We start from the raw sequence: 7,500 nt of genomic DNA, 5'->3' as shown, positions 1-7,500 counted from the left end.
ACAAAGGGCAAGAAGGCAGAGACAGCAATACATCACACCGAGCAGCCATAACTGTCAGTAAGAGTGTCTATGATTAAGTCTTTGAATGAAGAGATTGAGATAAAACTGTCCAGTTTGAGTGTTTGTTGCAGCTCGTTCCAGTCGCTAGCTGCAGCGAACTGAAAAGACGAGCGGCCCAAGGATGTGTGTGCTTTGGGGACCTTTAACAGAATGTGACTGGCAGAACGGGTGGTGTATGTAGAGGATGAGGGCTGCAGTAGATATCTCAGATAGGGGGAAGTGAGGCCTAAGAGGGTTTTATAAATAAGCATCAACCAGTGGGTCTTGCGACGGGTTTACAGAGATGACCAGTTTACAGAGGAATATAGAGTGCAGTGATGTGTCCTATGAGGAGCATTGGTGGCAAATTTGACGGCCGAATGGTAAAGAACATCTAGCCGCTTGAGAGCACCCTTACCTGCCAATCTATAAATTACGTCTCCGTAATCTAGCATGGGTAGGATGGTCATCTGAATCAGGGTTAGTTTGGCAGATTAGTTTGGATTGGTCATTTGATTGAAAGGAAGCCTCTCTCCCTGTCAACTCCACTAAATCCACCTGTAAAACTGTTCTTCCAGCTGGGACCGCGTGGTCGCCGTGGTAGCAGCCAAATAACCTGTAAAACTGTTCTTCCTGCCTCTCTGGACCCACTCCTTAGAACCCTGGGACCGCGTGGTCGCCGTGGTAGCAGCCAAATAACCTGTAAAACTGTTCTTCCTGCTGGGCCCGCGTGGTCACCGTGGTAGCAGCCAAATAACCTGTAAAACTGTTCTTCCTGCCTCTCTGGACCCACTCCTTAGAACCCTGGGACCGCATGGTCGCCGTGGTAGCAGCCAAATAACCTGGAAAACTGTTCTTCCTGCTGGGACCGCGTGGTCGCCGTGGTAGCAGCCAAATAACCTGTAAAACTGTTCTTCCTGCCTCTCTGGACCCACTCCTTAGAACCCTGGGACCGCGTGGTCGCCATGGTAGCAGCCAAATAACCTGTAAAACTGTTCTTCCTGCCTCTCTGGACCCACTCCTTAGAACCCTGGGACCGCGTGGTCGCCGTGGTAACAGCCAAATAACCTGTAAAACTGTTCTTCCTGCCTCTCTGGACCCACTCCTTAGAACCCTGGGACCGCATGGTCGCCGTGGTAGCAGCCAAATAACCTGGAAAACTGTTCTTCCTGCTGGGACCGCGTGGTCGCCGTGGTAACAGCTAAATAACCTGTAAAACTGTTCTTCCTGCTGGGACCGCGTGGTCGCCGTGGTAACAGCCAAATAACCTGTAAAACTGTTCTTCCTGCCTCTCTGGACCCACTCCTTAGAACCCTGGGACCGCGTGGTCGCCATGGTAGCAGCCAAATAACCTGTAAAACTGTTCTTCCTGCCTCTCTGGACCCACTCCTTAGAACCTTGGGACCGCGTGGTCGCCGTGGTAACAGCCAAATAACCTGTAAAACTGTTCTTCCTGCCTCTCTGGACCCACTCCTTAGAACCCTGGGACCGCGTGGTCGCCGTGGTAACAGCCAAATAACCTGTAAAACTGTTCTTCCTGCTGGGGCCGCGTGGTCAACGTGATAGCAGCCAAATAACCTGTAAAACTGTTCTTCCTGCCTCTCTGGACCCACTCCTTAGAACCCTGGGACCGCGTGGTCGCCGTGGTAGCAGCCAAATAACCTGTGAAACTGTTCTTCTTCTCTCGCCAGGTGCTGGTTGGTGTGGGCGTTCCCATAGTGACCCTGTTGATCATCATCATTATAGTGAACGTGCTTCAGGCACGGCTACCCAGCTGTCTCCCCGCGGTACTGCACTCCTGGGACTTCCTGCCTCTCTGGGCCCACTCCTTAGAACCCTGGGACCGCGTGGTCGCCGTGGGAGCCGCCAAATGCTGCTGCTGCTGCAAGTGTTGCCAGACCGGACCGGAGGAGGAGGAGAAAGGAGGAGGGCATTTCCTGGAGATGTACGACCACCCTGCCATGATGAACGGTGTTGACTGGGGGGAAAAGAGGGAGGACAAAGAGGATGTGTTGAAAGCAACGCAGCTTTGATGCGCCGCGACACTTCGTAACCGCATCATATAGGCATTATAACCCTGTGATTATGGTATTATGACTCTTCTATAACATGGTTATAAAGGTGCTATGTACAAAATTACAATAACTATTCCAAAATTCCCTATTTGTTTTCCTAGAAATCCTGGTTAGAGGATTCCCAGATGTCCTGGTTATTTCCTCGTAATTCCAGGAATCTTCTAAACAGGATTTCTGGGGGGGAAAAAACAGGACATTTGGGGGAAATTACCGCAATTTTGCAACAATAGTCCTATGTCATGTCCTATGTCATGTCCTATGTCATGTCCTATGTCATGCCCTATGTCATGTCCTATGTCATGTCCTATGTCATGTCCTATGTCATGCCCTATGTCATGTCCTATGTCATGTCCTATGTCATGTCCTATGTCATGCTTATGAGATGTTAAACGGTGTTATGTCATATTCCTAGATATCAGTCCGGAGCTACAACCTAGCAGCTCGTAAAGTTGGTCGCATATGAACAACGTACTAATAATAATAATAATGGATTGGATTTATATCGAGCCCTCTCTCTACCAACGGAGGGATTCAAAGCGTTTTACATAGTAAAGGGTGAAACTCACCTCATCCACCACCATTTTGTGCCAGAACGCTCATCACATCATTTCACCTCATCCACCACCAATGTGTGGGTGGTGCACCGGCAGCCATTTTGTGCCAGAACGCTCATCATATAATTTCACCTCATCCACCACCAATGTGTGGGTGGTGCACCGGCAGCCATTTTGTGCCAGAACGCTCATCACATCATTTCACCTCATCCACCACCAATGTGTGGGTGGTGCACCGGCAGCCATTTTGTGCCAGAACGCTCATCACAGCATTTCACCTCTCCACCATGCTAGGTGATTGTGTGGTGAGCGTTCTGGCACAAAATGGCTGCCGATTAGGAATGAGGGGGATGATTAGGTGGCCATGATGGAAATGGGTTCCAGGTTGTGAATGTAACAGGGACAAACAGGACCTGTAACAGAGACAAACAGGATCTGTCCTTAAGACAAACAGGACCTGTAACAGAGACAACAGGACCTGTAACAGGGACAAACAGGATCTGTCCTTAAGACAAACAGGACCTGTAACAGAGACAACAGGACCTGTAACAGGGACAAACAGGACCTGTAACAGGGACAAACAGGATCTGTCCTTAAGACAAACAGGACCTGTAACAGAGACAAACAGGACCTGTAACAGGGACAAACAGGATCTGTAACAGGGACAACAGGACCTGTAACAGGGACAAACAGGATCTGTAACAGAGACAAACAGGACCTGTAACAGGGACAAACAGGACCTGTAACAGGGACAAACAGGATCTGTAACAGAGACAAACAGGACATGTAACAGGGAAAAACAGGACCTGTCCTTAAGACAAACAGGACCTGTAACAGGGACAAACAGGACCTGTCCTTAAGACAAACAGGACCTGTAACAGGGACAAACAGGATCTGTAACAGGGACAAACAGGATCTGTAACAGAGACAAACAGGACCTGTAACAGAGACAACAGGATCTGTCCTTAAGACAAACAGGACCTGTAACAGGGACAAACAGGACCTGTCCTTAAGACAAACAGGACCTGTAACAGGGACAACCTGGATCTGTCCTTAAGACAAACAGGACCTGTAACAGGGACAACCTGGATCTGTAACAGGGACAAACAGGACCTGCAACAGAGACAAACAGGACCTGTCCTTAAGACAAACAGGACCTGCAACAGAGACAAACAGGACCTGTCCTTAAGACAAACAGGACCTGTAACAGGGACAAACATGACCTGTCCTTAAGATAAACAGGACCTGTAACAGGGACAAACAGGATCTGTAACAGAGACAAACAGGACATGTAACAGGATCTGTCCTTAAGACAAACAGGACCTGTAACAGGGACAAACAGGACCTGTAACAGGGACAAACAGGACCTGTAACAGAGACAACAGGACCTGTAACAGGATCTGTCCTTAAGACAAACAGGACCTGTAACAGGGACAAACAGGATCTGTAACAGGGACAAACAGGATCTGTAACAGAGACAAACAGGACCTGTAACAGGGACAAACAGGACCTGTAACAGAGACAAACAGGATCTGTAACAGGGACAAACAGGATCTGTAACAGGGACAAACAGGATCTGTAACAGAGACAAACAGGACCTGTAACAGGGACAAACAGGACCTGTAACAGGGACAAACAGGATCTGTAACAGAGACAAACAGGACATGTAACAGGGACAAACAGGACCTGTCCTTAAGACAAACAGGACCTGTAACAGGGACAAACAGGACCTGTCCTTAAGACAAACAGGACCTGTAACAGGGACAAACAGGATCTGTAACAGGGACAAACAGGATCTGTAACAGGGACAAACAGGACCTGTCCTTAAGACAAACAGGATCTGTAACAGGGACAAACAGGACCTGTCCTTAAGACAAACAGGACCTGTAACAGGGACAACAGGATCTGTAACAGGGACAACAGGACCTGTAACAGGGACAAACAGGACCTGTAACAGGGACAACAGGATCTGTAACAGGGACAACAGGACCTGTAACAGGGACAAACATGACCTGTCCTTAAGATAAACAGGACCTGTAACAGGGACAAACAGGATCTGTAACAGAGACAAACAGGACATGTAACAGGATCTGTCCTTAAGACAAACAGGACCTGTAACAGGGACAAACAGGACCTGTAACAGGGACAAACAGGACCTGTAACAGAGACAACAGGACCTGTAACAGGATCTGTCCTTAAGACAAACAGGACCTGTAACAGGGACAAACAGGATCTGTAACAGGGACAAACAGGATCTGTAACAGAGACAAACAGGACCTGTAACAGGGACAAACAGGACCTGTAACAGAGACAAACAGGATCTGTAACAGGGACAAACAGGATCTGTAACAGGGACAAACAGGATCTGTAACAGAGACAAACAGGACCTGTAACAGGGACAAACAGGACCTGTAACAGGGACAAACAGGATCTGTAACAGAGACAAACAGGACATGTAACAGGGACAAACAGGACCTGTCCTTAAGACAAACAGGACCTGTAACAGGGACAAACAGGACCTGTCCTTAAGACAAACAGGACCTGTAACAGGGACAAACAGGATCTGTAACAGGGACAAACAGGATCTGTAACAGGGACAAACAGGACCTGTCCTTAAGACAAACAGGATCTGTAACAGGGACAAACAGGACCTGTAACAGGGACAAACAGGACCTGTCCTTAAGACAACCAGGACCTGTAACAGGGACAACAGGATCTGTAACAGGGACAACAGGACCTGTAACAGGGACAAACAGGACCTGTCCTTAAGACAAACAGGATCTGTAACAGGGACAAACAGGACCTGTAACAGGGACAACCTGGATCTGTCCTTAAGACAAACTACTCATCATTTTGCTACTTTTATCAGTAGATTTATTCCTTGACTTTTATGAAAATACACATCTGTGTAATAAATGTATTAATATTCAGAGTATTTTGATGATCGCAACACATCGTTTTAAGGTGTTATCATTATGTAAGTTATTTTTAAAAATTAAATACGGTAATTATGTACTCAAGGAGTGGTTGACTTTGGTGAATGTACACATCTTTTAGTAATTTATTGATGAACAGTGTGATTATCTAAGTGTGTTGATGATGTGGGATGATATATGACAAAATAAATGGAGATTCAATTGAACAGAAAATATATTTATACACATTTTACAAGATTATCCATTCATTTGAATTGACAAAGCTCTCTCTCTCTCTCTCTCTCTCTCTCTCTCTCTCTCTCTCTCTCTCTCTCTCTCTCTCTGTATGTCTCTCTCTCTCTCAGGGAGAGCGGGCTACCCCGCTTTTCAATCGTGCCGGTTTGACAGCAGAGCAACGCTTCATATGAGCAGAAATACAGGGGTGGCAGGGTGGCCTAGTGGTTAAGAGTGTAGAGGCGGCAGGGTGGCCTAGTGGTTAAGAGTGTAGAGGCGGCAGGGTAGCCTAGTGGTTAGAGTGTAGAGGTGGCAGGGTAGCCTAGTGGTTAGAGTGTAGAGGCGGCAGGGTAGCCTAGTGGTTAGAGTGTAGAGGCGGCAGGGTAGCCTAGTGGTTAGAGTGTAGAGGCGGCAGGGTAGCCTAGTGGTTAGAGTGTAGAGGCGGCAGGGTAGCCTAGTGGTTAGAGTGTTGGACTAGTAACTGGAAGGTTGCAAGTTCAAACTCCCGAGCTGACAATCTGTCGTTCTGCCCCTGAACAGGCAGTTAACCCACTGTTCCTATGCTGTCATTGAATATAGGAACTTTCCCGCTTTTCAATCGTGCCGGTTTGACAGCAGAGCAACGCTTCATATGAGCAGAAATACATACAGTAGCAGTAGAAGGCGGGATTCCTCCTCTTTTTTGTAGCAACCATCAAAACTCTTCTTTCACACAGGATTGAAATGTCTGGGTTTATAACAACACTTATTTAACTCCACTCAGGAACCAACAAGCTCTCACCGTCTCCCGCAGAATTAAACGTTCATCCACGTTCTCCAAACATCACATTTCTTGTGTTTTTGTTGTTTTTGTTTTGTTTTTATTGCTCCTGTTGCTCTGTATGTTCCATTTCTCCAAAATCTCAAATGTTAAAGTTAAGGGTTAAGCTTAGGCATTCATTCTGAATGGTTAAGGTAAGGGTTAAGGTTAGGCATTCATTCTGAATGGTTAAGGTAAGGGTTAGGTTAGGCATTCATTCTGAATGGTTAAGGTAAGGGTTAAGCTTAGGCATTCATTCTGAATGGTTAAGGTAAGGGTTAAGTTTAGGCATTCATTCTGAATGGTTAAGGTAAGGGTTAAGCTTAGGAATTCATTCTGAATGGCTAAGGTAAGGGTTAAGGTTAGGCATTCATTCTGAATGGTTAAGGTAAGGGTTAAGGTTAGGCATTCATTCTGAATGGTTAAGGTAAGGGTTAAGCTTAGGCATTCATTCTGAATGGTTAAGGTAAGGGTTAAGGTTAGGCATTCATTCTGAATGGTTAAGGTAAGGGTTAAGCTTAGGCATTCATTCTGAATGGTTAAGGTAAGGGTTAAGCTTAGGAATTCATTCTGAATGGCTAAGGTAAGGGTTAAGGTTAGGCATTCATTCTGAATGGTTAAGGTAAGGGTTAAGGTTAGGCATTCATTCTGAATGGTTAAGGTAAGGGTTAAGGTTAGGCATTCATTCTGAATGGTTAAGGTAAGGGTTGTTTAGGCATTCATTCTGAATGGTTAAGGTAAGGGTTAAGGTTAGGCATTCATTCTGAATGGTTAAGGTAAGGGTTAAGTTGTTTAGGCATTCATTCTGAATGGTTAAGGTAAGGGTTAAGCTTTAGGAATTCATTCTGAATGGCTAAGGTAAGGGTTAAGGTTAGGCATTCATT

General features: G+C 46.3%; 1 pseudogene; it reads left to right on the top strand.

Moving 5' to 3' along the window:
- The window catches only part of LOC115121292 (sodium-dependent phosphate transport protein 2B-like), a 40,027-nt pseudogene extending 34,344 nt beyond the window's left edge, over positions 1-5,683 (top strand).
- The last annotated feature ends 1,817 nt before the right edge of the window (positions 5,684-7,500 follow it).

The sequence above is a fragment of the Oncorhynchus nerka genome, linkage group LG18 (assembly GCF_034236695.1).
Source record: "Oncorhynchus nerka isolate Pitt River linkage group LG18, Oner_Uvic_2.0, whole genome shotgun sequence".
Lineage (NCBI taxonomy): Eukaryota > Metazoa > Chordata > Actinopteri > Salmoniformes > Salmonidae > Oncorhynchus > Oncorhynchus nerka.
Note: the sequence above shows the minus strand (reverse complement) of the source record. Positions and strands in the feature narration are given on the sequence as shown.